Raw genomic sequence first — 18,625 nt, forward strand, 5'->3', positions numbered from 1 at the left:
TCTTCTTGTTGTTCTTCTTCTGCACAGCTAAGCTGGAAGTGGCATTTGCAGCTCGCAATAGTGCAGAGTTATCTCAAAGAAAGGGGCCACGGTGTTTCTGCATCTCTATTATGTTGGTGCGGCTTCGGAACTTTTAAATATCTTTATATATCTCGAGAACTACGCATCTGATCAAAAAATATCATGGAACATAAAAAGTAGAAAACTTAATTCTCTACAAAAAAGGTCTCTTAACATTTTGCCATAGCTCGCTTCGTTTCCGAGATATTTGCAGATTTATCTCAAGGGAAGGGGCCTGACGGACATATTTCGAGATATTTCTTCTTCTTGTTGTTCTTCTTCTGCACAGCTAAGCTGGAAGTGGCATTTGCAGCTCGCAATAGTGCAGAGTTATCTCAAAGAAAGGGGCCACGGTGTTTCTGTATCTCTACTATGTTGGTGCGGCTTCGGAACTTTTAAATATCTTGATATATCTCGAGAACTACGCATCTGATCAAAAAATATCTTAGAACATAAAAAGTAGGTAACTTAATTCTCTACAAAAAAGGTCTCTCAACATTTTGCCATAGCTCGCTTCGTTTCCGAGATATTTGCAGATTTATCTCAAGGGAAGGGGCCTGACGGACATATTTCGAGATATTTCTTCTTCTTGTTGTTCTTCTTCTGCACAGCTAAGCTGGAAGTGGCATTTGCATCTCGCACTAGTGCAGAGTTATCTCAAAGAAAGGGGCCACGGTGTTTCTGTATCTCTATTATGTTGGTGCGGCTTCGGAACTTTTAAATATCTCGATATATCTCGAAAACTACGCTTCTGATCAAAAAATATCATAGAACATAAATTGTAGGAAACTTAATTCTCTACAAAAAAGGTCTCTTAACATTTTGCCATAGCTCGCTTCGTTTCCGAGATATTTGCAGATATATCTCAAGGGAAGGGGCCTGACGGACATATTTCGAGATATTTCTTCTTCTTGTTGTTCTTCTTCTGCACAGCTAAGCTGGAAGTGGCATTTGCAGCTCGGAATAGTGCAGAGTTATCTCAAAGAAAGGGGCCACGGTGTTTCTGTATCTCTATTATGTTGGTGCGGCTTCGGAACTTTTAAATATCTTGATATATCTCGAGAACTACGCATCTGATCAAAAAATATCATAGAACATAAAAAGTAGGAAACTTGATTCTCTACAAAAAAGGTCTCTCAACATTTTGCCATAGCTCGCTTCGTTTCCGAGATATTTGCAGATTTATCTCAAGGGAAGGGGCCTGACGGACATATTTCGAGATATTTCTTCTTCTTGTTGTTCTTCTTCTGCACAGCTAAGCTGGAAGTGGCATTTGCATCTCGCACTAGTGCAGAGTTATCTCAAAGAAAGGGGCCACGGTGTTTCTGTATCTCTATTATGTTGGTGCGGCTTCGGAACTTTTAAATATCTCGATATATCTCGAAAACTACGCTTCTGATCAAAAAATATCATAGAACATAAATTGTAGGAAACTTAATTCTCTACAAAAAAGGTCTCTTAACATTTTGCCATAGCTCGCTTCGTTTCCGAGATATTTGCAGATATATCTCAAGGGAAGGGGCCTGACGGACATATTTCGAGATATTTCTTCTTCTTGTTGTTCTTCTTCTGCACAGCTAAGCTGGAAGTGGCATTTGCAGCTCGGAATAGTGCAGAGTTATCTCAAAGAAAGGGGCCACGGTGTTTCTGTATCTCTATTATGTTGGTGCGGCTTCGGAACTTTTAAATATCTTGATATATCTCGAGAACTACGCATCTGATCAAAAAATATCATAGAACATAAAAAGTGGGAAACTTAATTCTCTACAAAAAAGGTCTCTTAACATTTTGCCATAGCTCGCTTGGTTTCCGAGATATTTGCAGATTTATCTCAAGGGAAGGGGCCTGACGGACATATTTCGAGATATTTCTTCTTCTTGTTGTTCTTCTTCTGCACAGCTAAGCTGGAAGTGGCATTTGCAGCTCGCAATAGTGCAGAGTTACCTCAAAGAAAGGGGCCACGGTGTTTCTGTATCTCTATTATGTTGGTGCCGCTTCGGAACTTTTAAATATCTGGATATATCTCGAGAACTACGCATCTGATCAAAAAATATCATAGAACATAAAAAGTAGGAAACTTAATTCTCTACAAAAAAGATCTCTTAACATTTTGCCATAGCTCGCTTCGTTTCCGAGATATTTGCAGATTTATCTCAAGGGAAGGGGCCTGACGGACATATTTCGGGATATTTCTTCTTCTTGTTGTTCTTCTTCTGCACAGCTAAACTGGAAGTGGCATTTCCAGCTCGCAATAGTGCAGAGTTATCTCAAAGAAAGGGGCCACGGTGTTTCTGTATCTCTATTATGTTGGTGCGGCTTCGGAACTTTTAAATATCTTGATATATCTCGAGAACTACGCATCTGATCAAAAAAAATCATAGAACAAAAAAAGTGGGAAACTTAATTCTCTACAAAAAAGGTCTCTTAACATTTTGCCATAGCTCGCTTGGTTTCCGAGATATTTGCAGATTTATCTCAAGGGAAGGGGCCCGACGGACATATTTCGAGATATTTCTTCTTCTTGTTGTTCTTCTTCTGCACAGCTAAGCTGGAAGTGGCATTTGCAGCTCGCAATAGTGCAGAGTTACCTCAAAGAAAGGGGCCACGGTGTTTCTGTATCTCTATTATGTTGGTGCGGCTTCGGAACTTTTAAATACCTTGATATATCTCGAGAACTACGCATCTGATCAAATAATATCATACAACATAAAAAGTAGGAAACTTAATTCTCTACAAAAAAGGTCTCTTAACGTTTTGCCATAGCTCGCTTCGTTTCCGAGATATTTGCAGATTTATCTCAAGGGAAGGGTCCTGACGGACATATTTCGAGATATTTCTTCTTCTTGTTGTTCTTCCTCTGCACAGCTAAACTGGAAGTGGCATTTGCAGCTCGCAATAGTGCAGAGTTATCTCAAAGAAAGGGGCCACGGTGTTTCTGTATCTCTATTATGTTGGTGCGGCTTCGGAACTTTTAAATATCTTGATATATCTCGAGAACTACGCATCTGATCAAAAAATATCATAGAACATAAAAAGTAGGAAACTTAATTCTCTACAAAAAAGGTCTCTTAACATTTTGCCATAGCTCGCTTCGTTTCCGAGATATTTGCAGATTTATCTCAAGGGAAGGGGCCTGACGGACATATTTCGAGATATTTCTTCTTCTTGTTGTTCTTCTTCTGCACAGCTGGGCTGGAAGTGGCATTTGCGGCTCGCACTAGTGCAGAGTTATCTCAAAGAAAGGGGCCACGGTGTTTCTGTATCTCTATTATGTTGGTGCGGCTTCGGAACTTTTAAATATCTCGATATATCTCGAAAACTACGCTTCTGATCAAAAAATGTCATAGAACATAAATTGTAGGAAACATAATTCTCTACAAAAAAGGTCTCTTAACATTTTGCCATAGCTCGCTTCGTTTCCGAGATATTTGCAGATTTATCTCAAGGGAAGGGGCCTGACGGACATATTTCGAGATATTTCTTCTTCTTGTTGTTCTTCTTCTGCACAGCTAAGCTGGAAGTGGCATTTGCAGCTCGCAATAGTGCAGAGTTATCTCAAAGAAAGGGGCCACGGTGTTTCTGTATCTCTACTATGTTGGTGCGGCTTCGGAACTTTTAAATATCTTGATATATCTCGAGAACTACGCATCTGATCAAAAAATATCTTAGAACATAAAAAGTAGGTAACTTAATTCTCTACAAAAAAGGTCTCTCAACATTTTGCCATAGCTCGCTTCGTTTCCGAGATATTTGCAGATTTATCTCAAGGGAAGGGGCCTGACGGACATATTTCGAGATATTTCTTCTTCTTGTTGTTCTTCTTCTGCACAGCTAAGCTGGAAGTGGCATTTGCATCTCGCACTAGTGCAGAGTTATCTCAAAGAAAGGGGCCACGGTGTTTCTGTATCTCTATTATGTTGGTGCGGCTTCGGAACTTTTAAATATCTCGATATATCTCGAAAACTACGCTTCTGATCAAAAAATATCATAGAACATAAATTGTAGGAAACTTAATTCTCTACAAAAAAGGTCTCTTAACATTTTGCCATAGCTCGCTTCGTTTCCGAGATATTTGCAGATATATCTCAAGGGAAGGGGCCTGACGGACATATTTCGAGATATTTCTTCTTCTTGTTGTTCTTCTTCTGCACAGCTAAGCTGGAAGTGGCATTTGCAGCTCGCAATAGTGCAGAGTTATCTCAAAGAAAGGGGCCACGGTGTTTCTGTATCTCTATTATGTTGGTGCGGCTTCGGAACTTTTAAATATCTTGATATATCTCGAGAACTACGCATCTGATCAAAAAATATCATAGAACATAAAAAGTAGGAAACTTGATTCTCTACAAAAAAGGTCTCTTAACATTTTGCCATAGCTCGCTTCGTTTCCGAGATATTTGCAGATTTATCTCAAGGGAAAGGGCCTGACGGACATATTTCGAGATATTTCTTCTACTTGTTGTTCTTCTTCTGCACAGCTAAACTGGAAGTGGCGTTTCCAGCTCGCAATAGCGCAGAGTTATCTCAAAGAAAGGGGCCACGGTGTTTCTGTATCTCTATTATGTTGGTGCGGCTTCGGAACTTTTAAATATCTTGATATATCTCGAGAACTACGCATCTGATCAAAAAATATCATAGAACATAAAAAGTGGGAAACTTAATTCTCTACAAAAAAGGTCTCTTAACATTTTGCCATAGCTCGCTTGGTTTCCGAGATATTTGCAGATTTATCTCAAGGGAAGGGGCCTGACGGACATATTTCGAGATATTTCTTCTTCTTGTTGTTCTTCTTCTGCACAGCTAAGCTGGAAGTGGCATTTGCAGCTCGCAATAGTGCAGAGTTACCTCAAAGAAAGGGGCCACGGTGTTTCTGTATCTCTATTATGTTGGTGCCGCTTCGGAACTTTTAAATATCTGGATATATCTCGAGAACTACGCATCTGATCAAAAAATATCATAGAACATAAAAAGTAGGAAACTTAATTCTCTACAAAAAAGATCTCTTAACATTTTGCCATAGCTCGCTTCGTTTCCGAGATATTTGCAGATTTATCTCAAGGGAAGGGGCCTGACGGACATATTTCGGGATATTTCTTCTTCTTGTTGTTCTTCTTCTGCACAGCTAAACTGGAAGTGGCATTTCCAGCTCGCAATAGTGCAGAGTTATCTCAAAGAAAGGGGCCACGGTGTTTCTGTATCTCTATTATGTTGGTGCGGCTTCGGAACTTTTAAATATCTTGATATATCTCGAGAACTACGCATCTGATCAAAAAAAATCATAGAACAAAAAAAGTGGGAAACTTAATTCTCTACAAAAAAGGTCTCTTAACATTTTGCCATAGCTCGCTTGGTTTCCGAGATATTTGCAGATTTATCTCAAGGGAAGGGGCCCGACGGACATATTTCGAGATATTTCTTCTTCTTGTTGTTCTTCTTCTGCACAGCTAAGCTGGAAGTGGCATTTGCAGCTCGCAATAGTGCAGAGTTACCTCAAAGAAAGGGGCCACGGTGTTTCTGTATCTCTATTATGTTGGTGCCGCTTCGGAACTTTTAAATATCTGGATATATCTCGAGAACTACGCATCTGATCAAAAAATATCATAGAACATAAAAAGTAGGAAACTTAATTCTCTACAAAAAAGATCTCTTAACATTTTGCCATAGCTCGCTTCGTTTCCGAGATATTTGCAGATATATCTCAAGGGAAGGGTCCTGACGGACATATTTCGGGATATTTCTTCTTCTTGTTGTTCTTCATCTGCACAGCCAAACTGGAAGTGGCATTTGCAGCTCGCAATAGTGCAGAGTTATCTCAAAGAAAGGGGCCACGGTGTTTCTGTATCTCTATTATGTTGGTGCGGCTTCGGAACTTTTAAATACCTTGATATATCTCGAGAACTACGCATCTGATCAAATAATATCATACAACATAAAAAGTAGGAAACTTAATTCTCTACAAAAAAGGTCTCTTAACGTTTTGCCATAGCTCGCTTCGTTTCCGAGATATTTGCAGATTTATCTCAAGGGAAGGGTCCTGACGGACATATTTCGAGATATTTCTTCTTCTTGTTGTTCTTCCTCTGCACAGCTAAACTGGAAGTGGCATTTGCAGCTCGCAATAGTGCAGAGTTATCTCAAAGAAAGGGGCCACGGTGTTTCTGTATCTCTATTATGTTGGTGCGGCTTCGGAACTTTTAAATATCTTGATATATCTCGAGAACTACGCATCTGATCAAAAAATATCATAGAACATAAAAAGTAGGAAACTTAATTCTCTACAAAAAAGGTCTCTTAACATTTTGCCATAGCTCGCTTCGTTTCCGAGATATTTGCAGATTTATCTCAAGGGAAGGGGCCTGACGGACATATTTCGAGATATTTCTTCTTCTTGTTGTTCTTCTTCTGCACAGCTGGGCTGGAAGTGGCATTTGCGGCTCGCACTAGTGCAGAGTTATCTCAAAGAAAGGGGCCACGGTGTTTCTGTATCTCTATTATGTTGGTGCGGCTTCGGAACTTTTAAATATCTCGATATATCTCGAAAACTACGCTTCTGATCAAAAAATGTCATAGAACATAAATTGTAGGAAACATAATTCTCTACAAAAAAGGTCTCTTAACATTTTGCCATAGCTCGCTTCGTTTCCGAGATATTTGCAGATTTATCTCAAGGGAAGGGGCCTGACGGACATATTTCGAGATATTTCTTCTTCTTGTTGTTCTTCTTCTGCACAGCTAAGCTGGAAGTGGCATTTGCAGCTCGCAATAGTGCAGAGTTATCTCAAAGAAAGGGGCCACGGTGTTTCTGTATCTCTATTATGTTGGTGCGGCTTCGGAACTTTTAAATATCTCGATATATCTCGAAAACTACGCTTCTGATCAAAAAATATCATAGAACATAAATTGTAGGAAACTTAATTCTCTACAAAAAAGGTCTCCTAACATTTTGCCATAGCTCGCTTCGTTTCCGAGATATTTGCAGATTTATCTCAAGGGAAGGGGCCTGACGGACATATTTCGAGATATTTCTTCTTCTTGTTGTTCTTCTTCTGCACAGCTAAGCTGGAAGTGGCATTTGCAGCTCGCAATAGTGCAGAGTTATCTCAAAGAAAGGGGCCACGGTGTTTCTGTATCTCTATTATGTTGGTGCGGCTTCGGAACTTTTAAATATCTTGATATATCTCGAGAACTACGCATCTGATCAAAAAATATCATAGAACATAAAAAGTAGGAAACTTAATTCTCTACAAAAAAGGTCTCTTAACATTTTGCCATAGCTCGCTTCGTTTCCGAGATATTTGCAGATTTATCTCAAGGGAAGGGGCCTGACGGACATATTTCGAGATATTTCTTCTTCTTGTTGTTCTTCTTCTGCACAGCTAAGCTGAAAGTGGCATTTGCGGCCCGCACTAGTGCAGAGTTATCTCAAAGAAAGGGGCCACGGTGTTTCTGTATCTCTATTATGTTGGTGCGGCTTCGGAACTATTAAATATCTGGATATATCTCGAGAACTACGCATCTGATCAAAAAATATCATAGAACATAAATAGTAGGAAACTTAATTCTCTACAAAAAAGGTCTCTCAACATTTTGACATAGCTCGCTTCGTTTCCGAGATATTTGCACATATATCTCAAGGGAAGGGGCCTAACGGACATATTTCGAGATATTTCTTCTTCTTGTTGTTCTTCTTCTGCACAGCTAAGCTGGAAGTGGCATTTGCAGCTCGCAATAGTGCAGAGTTATCTCAAAGAAAGGGGCCACGGTGTTTCTGTATCTCTATTATGTTGGTGCGGCTTCGGAACTTTTAAATATCTGGATATATCTCGAGAACTACGCATCTGATCAAAAAATATCATAGAACGTAAATAGTAGGAAACTTAATTCTCTACAAAAAAGGTCTCTCAACATTTTGCCATAGCTCGCTTCGTTTCCGAGATATTTGCACATATATCTCAAGGGAAGGGGCCTAACGGACATATTTCGAGATATTTCTTCTTCTTGTTGTTCTTCTTCTGCACAGCTAAGCTGGAAGTGGCATTTGCAGCTCGCAATAGTGCAGAGTTATCTCAAAGAAAGGGGCCACGGTGTTTCTGTATCTCTATTATGTTGGTGCGGCTTCGGAACTTTTAAATATCTGGATATATCTCGAGAACTACGCATCTGATCAAAAAATATCATAGAACGTAAATAGTAGGAAACTTAATTCTCTACAAAAAAGGTCTCTCAACATTTTGCCATAGCTCGCTTCGTTTCCGAGATATTTGCAGATTTATCTCAAGGGAAGGGGCCTGACGGACATATTTCGAGATATTTCTTCTTGTTGTTCTTCTTCTGCACAGCTAAGCTGGAAGTGGCATTTGCAGCTCGCAATAGTGCAGAGTTACCTCAAAGAAAGGAGCCACGGTGTTTCTGTATCTCTATTATGTTGGTGCCGCTTCGGAACTTTTAAATATCTGGATATATCTCGAGAACTACGCATCTGATCAAAAAATATCATAGAACATAAAAAGTAGCAAACTTAATTCTCTACAAAAAAGGTCTCTTAACATTTTGCCATAGCTCGCTTCGTTTCCGAGATATTTGCAGATTTATCTCAAGGGAAGGGGCCTGACGGACATATTTCGAGATATTACTTCTTCTTGTTCTTCTTCTTCTGCACAGCTAAGCTGGAAGTGGCATTTGCAGCTCGCAATAGTGCAGAGTTATCTCAAAGAAAGGGGCCACGGTGTTTCTGTATCTCTATTATGTTGGTGCGGCTTCGGAACTTTTAAATATCTTGATATATCTCGAGAACTACGCATCTGATCAAAAAATATCATAGAACATAGAAAGTAGGAAACTTAATTCTCTACAAAAAAGGTCTCTTAACGTTTTGCGATAGCTCGCTTCGTTTCCGAGATATTTGCAGATTTATCTCAAGGGAAGGGTCCTGACGGACATATTTCGAGATATTTCTTCTTCTTGTTGTTCTTCCTCTGCACAGCTAAACTGGAAGTGGCATTTCCAGCTCGCAATAGTGCAGAGTTATCCCGAAGAAAGGGGCCACGGTGTTTCTGTATCTCTACTATGTTGGTGCGGCTTCGGAACTTTTAAATATCTCGATATATCTCGAAAACTACGCTTCTGATCAAAAAATATCATAGAACATAAATTGTAGGAAACATCATTCTCTACAAAAAAGGTCTCTTAACATTTTGCCATAGCTCGCTTCGTTTCCGAGATATTTGCAGATTTATCTCAAGGGAAGGGTCCTGACGGACATATTCCGGGATATTTCTTCTTCTTGTTGTTCTTCTTCTGCACAGCTAAACTGGAAGTGGCATTTCCAGCTCGCAATAGTGCAGAGTTATCTCAAAGAAAGGGGCCACGGTGTTTCTGTATCTCTATTATGTTGGTGCGGCTTCGGAACTTTTAAATATCTTGATATATCTCGAGAACTACGCATCTGATCAAAAAATATCATAGAACATAAAAAGTGGGAAACTTAATTGTCTACAAAAAAGGTCTCTTAACGTTTTGCCATAGCTCGCTTCGTTTCCGAGATATTTGCAGATTTATCTCAAGGGAAGGGTCCTGACGGACATATTTCGAGATATTTCTTCTTCTTGTTGTTCTTCCTCTGCACAGCTAAACTGGAAGTGGCATTTCCAGCTCGCAATAGTGCAGAGTTATCCCAAAGAAAGGGGCCACGGTGTTTCTGTATCTCTATTATGTTGGTGCGGCTTCGGAACTTTTAAATACCTTGATATATCTCGAGAACTACGCATCTGATCAAATAATATCATACAACATAAAAAGTAGGAAACTTAATTCTCTACAAAAAAGGTCTCTTAACGTTTTGCCATAGCTCGCTTCGTTTCCGAGATATTTGCAGATTTATCTCAAGGGAAGGGTCCTGACGGACATATTTCGAGATATTTCTTCTTCTTGTTGTTCTTCCTCTGCACAGCTAAACTGGATGTGGCATTTGCAGCTCGCAATAGTGCAGAGTTATCTCAAAGAAAGGGGCCACGGTGTTTCTGTATCTCTATTATGTTGGTGCGGCTTCGGAACTTTTAAATATCTTGATATATCTCGAGAACTACGCATCTGATCAAAAAATATCATAGAACATAAAAAGTAGGAAACTTAATTCTCTACAAAAAAGGTCTCTTAACATTTTGCCATAGCTCGCTTCGTTTCCGAGATATTTGCAGATTTATCTCAAGGGAAGGGGCCTGACGGACATATTTCGAGATATTTCTTCTTCTTGTTGTTCTTCTTCTGCACAGCTGGGCTGGAAGTGGCATTTGCGGCTCGCACTAGTGCAGAGTTATCTCAAAGAAAGGGGCCACGGTGTTTCTGTATCTCTATTATGTTGGTGCGGCTTCGGAACTTTTAAATATCTCGATATATCTCGAAAACTACGCTTCTGATCAAAAAATGTCATAGAACATAAATTGTAGGAAACATAATTCTCTACAAAAAAGGTCTCTTAACATTTTGCCATAGCTCGCTTCGTTTCCGAGATATTTGCAGATTTATCTCAAGGGAAGGGGCCTGACGGACATATTTCGAGATATTTCTTCTTCTTGTTGTTCTTCTTCTGCACAGCTAAGCTGGAAGTGGCATTTGCAGCTCGCAATAGTGCAGAGTTATCTCAAAGAAAGGGGCCACGGTGTTTCTGTATCTCTATTATGTTGGTGCGGCTTCGGAACTTTTAAATATCTCGATATATCTCGAAAACTACGCTTCTGATCAAAAAATATCATAGAACATAAATTGTAGGAAACTTAATTCTCTACAAAAAAGGTCTCCTCACATTTTGCCATAGCTCGCTTCGTTTCCGAGATATTTGCAGATTTATCTCAAGGGAAGGGGCCTGACGGACATATTTCGAGATATTTCTTCTTCTTGTTGTTCTTCTTCTGCACAGCTAAGCTGGAAGTGGCATTTGCAGCTCGCAATAGTGCAGAGTTATCTCAAAGAAAGGGGCCACGGTGTTTCTGTATCTCTATTATGTTGGTGCGGCTTCGGAACTTTTAAATATCTTGATATATCTCGAGAACTACGCATCTGATCAAAAAATATCATAGAACATAAAAAGTAGGAAACTTAATTCTCTACAAAAAAGGTCTCTTAACATTTTGCCATAGCTCGCTTCGTTTCCGAGATATTTGCAGATTTATCTCAAGGGAAGGGGCCTGACGGACATATTTCGAGATATTTCTTCTTCTTGTTGTTCTTCTTCTGCACAGCTAAGCTGAAAGTGGCATTTGCGGCCCGCACTAGTGCAGAGTTATCTCAAAGAAAGGGGCCACGGTGTTTCTGTATCTCTATTATGTTGGTGCGGCTTCGGAACTATTAAATATCTGGATATATCTCGAGAACTACGCATCTGATCAAAAAATATCATAGAACATAAATAGTAGGAAACTTAATTCTCTACAAAAAAGGTCTCTCAACATTTTGCCATAGCTCGCTTCGTTTCCGAGATATTTGCACATATATCTCAAGGGAAGGGGCCTAACGGACATATTTCGAGATATTTCTTCTTCTTGTTGTTCTTCTTCTGCACAGCTAAGCTTGAAGTGGCATTTGCAGCTCGCAATAGTGCAGAGTTATCTCAAAGAAAGGGGCCACGGTGTTTCTGTATCTCTATTATGTTGGTGCGGCTTCGGAACTTTTAAATATCTGGATATATCTCGAGAACTACGCATCTGATCAAAAAATATCATAGAACGTAAATAGTAGGAAACTTAATTCTCTACAAAAAAGGTCTCTCAACATTTTGCCATAGCTCGCTTCGTTTCCGAGATATTTGCACATATATCTCAAGGGAAGGGGCCTAACGGACATATTTCGAGATATTTCTTCTTCTTGTTGTTCTTCTTCTGCACAGCTAAGCTGGAAGTGGCATTTGCAGCTCGCAATAGTGCAGAGTTATCTCAAAGAAAGGGGCCACGGTGTTTCTGTATCTCTATTATGTTGGTGCGGCTTCGGAACTTTTAAATATCTGGATATATCTCGAGAACTACGCATCTGATCAAAAAATATCATAGAACGTAAATAGTAGGAAACTTAATTCTCTACAAAAAAGGTCTCTCAACATTTTGCCATAGCTCGCTTCGTTTCCGAGATATTTGCAGATTTATCTCAAGGGAAGGGGCCTGACGGACATATTTCGAGATATTTCTTCTTGTTGTTCTTCTTCTGCACAGCTAAGCTGGAAGTGGCATTTGCAGCTCGCAATAGTGCAGAGTTACCTCAAAGAAAGGAGCCACGGTGTTTCTGTATCTCTATTATGTTGGTGCCGCTTCGGAACTTTTAAATATCTGGATATATCTCGAGAACTACGCATCTGATCAAAAAATATCATAGAACATAAAAAGTAGCAAACTTAATTCTCTACAAAAAAGGTCTCTTAACATTTTGCCATAGCTCGCTTCGTTTCCGAGATATTTGCAGATTTATCTCAAGGGAAGGGGCCTGACGGACATATTTCGAGATATTACTTCTTCTTGTTCTTCTTCTTCTGCACAGCTAAGCTGGAAGTGGCATTTGCAGCTCGCAATAGTGCAGAGTTATCTCAAAGAAAGGGGCCACGGTGTTTCTGTATCTCTATTATGTTGGTGCGGCTTCGGAACTTTTAAATATCTTGATATATCTCGAGAACTACGCATCTGATCAAAAAATATCATAGAACATAGAAAGTAGGAAACTTAATTCTCTACAAAAAAGGTCTCTTAACGTTTTGCGATAGCTCGCTTCGTTTCCGAGATATTTGCAGATTTATCTCAAGGGAAGGGTCCTGACGGACATATTTCGAGATATTTCTTCTTCTTGTTGTTCTTCCTCTGCACAGCTAAACTGGAAGTGGCATTTCCAGCTCGCAATAGTGCAGAGTTATCCCGAAGAAAGGGGCCACGGTGTTTCTGTATCTCTACTATGTTGGTGCGGCTTCGGAACTTTTAAATATCTCGATATATCTCGAAAACTACGCTTCTGATCAAAAAATATCATAGAACATAAATTGTAGGAAACATCATTCTCTACAAAAAAGGTCTCTTAACATTTTGCCATAGCTCGCTTCGTTTCCGAGATATTTGCAGATTTATCTCAAGGGAAGGGTCCTGACGGACATATTCCGGGATATTTCTTCTTCTTGTTGTTCTTCTTCTGCACAGCTAAACTGGAAGTGGCATTTCCAGCTCGCAATAGTGCAGAGTTATCTCAAAGAAAGGGGCCACGGTGTTTCTGTATCTCTATTATGTTGGTGCGGCTTCGGAACTTTTAAATATCTTGATATATCTCGAGAACTACGCATCTGATCAAAAAATATCATAGAACATAAAAAGTGGGAAACTTAATTGTCTACAAAAAAGGTCTCTTAACGTTTTGCCATAGCTCGCTTCGTTTCCGAGATATTTGCAGATTTATCTCAAGGGAAGGGTCCTGACGGACATATTTCGAGATATTTCTTCTTCTTGTTGTTCTTCCTCTGCACAGCTAAACTGGAAGTGGCATTTCCAGCTCGCAATAGTGCAGAGTTATCCCAAAGAAAGGGGCCACGGTGTTTCTGTATCTCTATTATGTTGGTGCCGCTTCGGAACTTTTAAATATCTGGATATATCTCGAGAACTACGCATCTGATCAAAAAATATCATAGAACATAAAAAGTAGGAAACTTAATTCTCTACAAAAAAGGTCTCTTAACATTTTGCCATAGCTCGCTTCGTTTCCGAGATATTTGCAGATTTATCTCAAGGGAAGGGGCCTGACGGACATATTTCGAGATATTACTTCTTCTTGTTCTTCTTCTTCTGCACAGCTAAGCTGGAAGTGGCATTTGCAGCTCGCAATAGTGCAGAGTTATCTCAAAGAAAGGGGCCACGGTGTTTCTGTATCTCTATTATGTTGGTGCCGCTTCGGAACTTTTAAATATCTGGATATATCTCGAGAACTACGCATCTGATCAAAAAATATCATAGAACATAAAAAGTAGGAAACTTAATTCTCTACAAAAAAGATCTCTTAACATTTTGCCATAGCTCGCTTCGTTTCCGAGATATTTGCAGATTTATCTCAAGGGAAGGGGCCTGACGGACATATTTCGAGATATTTCTTCTTCTTGTTGTTCTTCTTCTGCACAGCTAAGCTGGAAGTGGCATTTGCAGCTCGCAATAGTGCAGAGTTACCTCAAAGAAAGGAGCCACGGTGTTTCTGTATCTCTATTATGTTGGTGCCGCTTCGGAACTTTTAAATATCTGGATATATCTCGAGAACTACGCATCTGATCAAAAAATATCATCGAACATAAAAAGTGGGAAACTTAATTCTCTACAAATAAGGTCTCTTAACATTTTGCCATAGCTCGCTTCGTTTCCGAGATATTTGCAGATATATCTCAAGGGAAGGGGCCTGACGGACATATTTCGAGATATTTCTTCTTCTTGTTGTTCTTCTTCTGCACAGCTAAGCTGGAAGTGGCATTTGCAGCTCGCAATAGTGCAGAGTTATCTCAAAGAAAGGGGCCACGGTGTTTCTGTATCGCTATTATGTTGGTGCGGCTTCGGAACTTTTAAATATCTTGATATATCTCGAGAACTACGCATCTGATCAAAAAATATCATAGAACATAGAAAGTAGGAAACTTAATTCTCTACAAAAAAGGTCTCTTAACGTTTTGCCATAGCTCGCTTCGTTTCCGAGATATTTGCAGATTTATCTCAAGGGAAGGGTCCTGACGGACATATTTCGAGATATTTCTTCTTCTTGTTGTTCTTCCTCTGCACAGCTAAACTGGAAGTGGCATTTGCAGCTCGCAATAGTGCAGAGTTATCCCGAAGAAAGGGGCCACGGTGTTTCTGTATCTCTATTATGTTGGTGCGGCTTCGGAACTTTTAAATATCTCGATATATCTCGAAAACTACGCTTCTGATCAAAAAATATCATAGAACATAAATTGTAGGAAACATCATTCTCTACAAAAAAGGTCTCTTAACATTTTGCCATAGCTCACTTCGTTTCCGAGATATTTGCAGATTTATCTCAAGGGAAGGGGCCTGACGGACATATTTCGAGATATTACTTCTTCTTGTTCTTCTTCTTCTGCACAGCTAAGCTGGAAGTGGCATTTGCAGCTCGCAATAGTGCAGAGTTATCTCAAAGAAAGGGGCCACGGTGTTTCTGTATCTCTATTATGTTGGTGCCGCTTCGGAACTTTTAAATATCTGGATATATCTCGAGAACTACGCATCTGATCAAAAAATATCATAGAACATAAAAAGTAGGAAACTTAATTCTCTACAAAAAAGATCTCTTAACATTTTGCCATAGCTCGCTTCGTTTCCGAGATATTTGCAGATTTATCTCAAGGGAAGGGGCCTGACGGACATATTTCGAGATATTTCTTCTTCTTGTTGTTCTTCTTCTGCACAGCTAAGCTGGAAGTGGCATTTGCAGCTCGCAATAGTGCAGAGTTACCTCAAAGAAAGGAGCCACGGTGTTTCTGTATCTCTATTATGTTGGTGCCGCTTCGGAACTTTTAAATATCTGGATATATCTCGAGAACTACGCATCTGATCAAAAAATATCATCGAACATAAAAAGTGGGAAACTTAATTCTCTACAAATAAGGTCTCTTAACATTTTGCCATAGCTCGCTTCGTTTCCGAGATATTTGCAGATATATCTCAAGGGAAGGGGCCTGACGGACATATTTCGAGATATTTCTTCTTCTTGTTGTTCTTCTTCTGCACAGCTAAGCTGGAAGTGGCATTTGCAGCTCGCAATAGTGCAGAGTTATCTCAAAGAAAGGGGCCACGGTGTTTCTGTATCTCTATTATGTTGGTGCGGCTTCGGAACTTTTAAATATCTTGATATATCTCGAGAACTACGCATCTGATCAAAAAATATCATAGAACATAGAAAGTAGGAAACTTAATTCTCTACAAAAAAGGTCTCTTAACGTTTTGCCATAGCTCGCTTCGTTTCCGAGATATTTGCAGATTTATCTCAAGGGAAGGGTCCTGACGGACATATTTCGAGATATTTCTTCTTCTTGTTGTTCTTCCTCTGCACAGCTAAACTGGAAGTGGCATTTGCAGCTCGCAATAGTGCAGAGTTATCCCGAAGAAAGGGGCCACGGTGTTTCTGTATCTCTATTATGTTGGTGCGGCTTCGGAACTTTTAAATATCTCGATATATCTCGAAAACTACGCTTCTGATCAAAAAATATCATAGAACATAAATTGTAGGAAACATCATTCTCTACAAAAAAGGTCTCTTAACATTTTGCCATAGCTCACTTCGTTTCCGAGATATTTGCAGATTTATCTCAAGGGAAGGGTCCTGACGGACATATTTCGGGATATTTCTTCTTCTTGTTGTTCTTCTTCTGCACATCTAAACTGGAAGTGGCATTTCCAGCTCGCAATAGTGCAGAGTTATCTCAAAGAAAGGGGCCACGGTGTTTCTGTATCTCTATTATGTTGGTGCGGCTTCGGAACTTTTAAATATCTTGATATATCTCGAGAACTACGCATCTGATCAAAAAATATCATAGAACATAAAAAGTGGGAAACTTAATTCTCTACAAAAAAGGTCTCTTAAGATTTTGCCATAGCTCGCTTGGTTTCCGAGATATTTGCAGATTTATCTCAAGGGAAGGGGCCTGACGGACATATTTCGAGATATTTCTTCTTCTTGTTGTTCTTCTTCTGCACAGCTAAGCTGGAAGTGGCATTTGCAGCTCGCAATAGTGCAGAGTTACCTCAAAGAAAGGGGCCACGGTGTTTCTGTATCTCTATTATGTTGGTGCCGCTTCGGAACTTTTAAATATCTGGATATATCTCGAGAACTACGCATCTGATCAAAAAATATCATAGAACATAAAAAGTAGGAAACTTAATTCTCTACAAAAAAGATCTCTTAACATTTTGCCATAGCTCGCTTCGTTTCCGAGATATTTGCAGATTTATCTCAAGGGAAGGGGCCTGACGGACATATTTCGAGATATTTCTTCTTCTTGTTGTTCTTCTTCTGCACAGCTAAGCTGGAAGTGGCATTTGCAGCTCGCAATAGTGCAGAGTTACCTCAAAGAAAGGAGCCACGGTGTTTCTGTATCTCTATTATGTTGGTGCCGCTTCGTAACTTTTAAATATCTCGATATATCTCGAAAACTACGCTTCTGATCAAAAAATATCATAGAACATAAATTGTAGGAAACATCATTCTCTACAAAAAAGGTCTCTTAACATTTTGCCATAGCTCACTTCGTTTCCGAGATATTTGCAGATTTATCTCAAGGGAAGGGTCCTGACGGACATATTTCGGGATATTTCTTCTTCTTGTTGTTCTTCTTCTGCACAGCTAAACTGGAAGTGGCATTTCCAGCTCGCAATAGTGCAGAGTTATCTCAAAGAAAGGGGCCACGGTGTTTCTGTATCTCTATTATGTTGGTGCGGCTTCGGAACTTTTAAATATCTTGATATATCTCGAGAACTACGCATCTGATCAAAAAATATCATAGAACATAAAAAGTGGGAAACTTAATTCTCTACAAAAAAGGTCTCTTAACATTTTGCCATAGCTCGCTTGGTTTCCGAGATATTTGCAGATATATCTCAAGGGAAGGGGCCTGACGGACATATTTCGAGATATTTCTTCTTCTTGTTGTTCTTCTTCTGCACAGCTAAGCTGGAAGTGGCATTTGCAGCTCGCAATAGTGCAGAGTTACCTCAAAGAAAGGGGCCACGGTGTTTCTGTATCTCTATTATGTTGGTGCCGCTTCGGAACTTTTAAATATCTGGATATATCTCGAGAACTACGCATCTGATCAAAAAATATCATAGAACATAAAAAGTAGGAAACTTAATTCTCTACAAAAAAGATCTCTTAACATTTTGCCATAGCTCGCTTGGTTTCCGAGATATTTGCAGATTTATCTCAAGGGAAGGGGCCTGACGGACATATTTCGAGATATTTCTTCTTCTTGTTGTTCTTCTTCTGCACAGCTAAGCTGGAAGTGGCATTTGCAGCTCGCAATAGTGCAGAATTACCTCAAAGAAAGGGGCCACGGTGTTTCTGTATCTCTATTATGTTGGTGCCGCTTCGGAACTTTTAAATATCTGGATATATCTCGAGAACTACGCATCTGATCAAAAAATATCATAGAACATAAAAAGTAGGAAACTTAATTCTCTACAAAAAAGATCTCTTAACATTTTGCCATAGCTCGCTTCGTTTCCGAGATATTTGCAGATTTATCTCAAGGGAAGGGGCCTGACGGACATATTTCGGGATATTTCTTCTTCTTGTTGTTCTTCTTCTGCACAGCTAAACTGGAAGTGGCATTTCCAGCTCGCAATAGTGCAGAGTTATCTCAAAGAAAGGGGCCACGGTGTTTCTGTATCTCTATTATGTTGGTGCGGCTTCGGAACTTTTAAATATCTTGATATATCTCGAGAACTACGCATCTGATCAAAAAATATCATAGAACATAAAAAGTGGGAAACTTAATTCTCTACAAAAAAGGTCTCTTAACATTTTGCCATAGCTCGCTTGGTTTCCGAGATATTTGCAGATT

Source organism: Osmia lignaria, unplaced genomic scaffold (genome assembly GCF_051020975.1).
Source record: "Osmia lignaria lignaria isolate PbOS001 unplaced genomic scaffold, iyOsmLign1 scaffold0001, whole genome shotgun sequence".
In the NCBI taxonomy this organism is placed as follows: domain Eukaryota; kingdom Metazoa; phylum Arthropoda; class Insecta; order Hymenoptera; family Megachilidae; genus Osmia; species Osmia lignaria.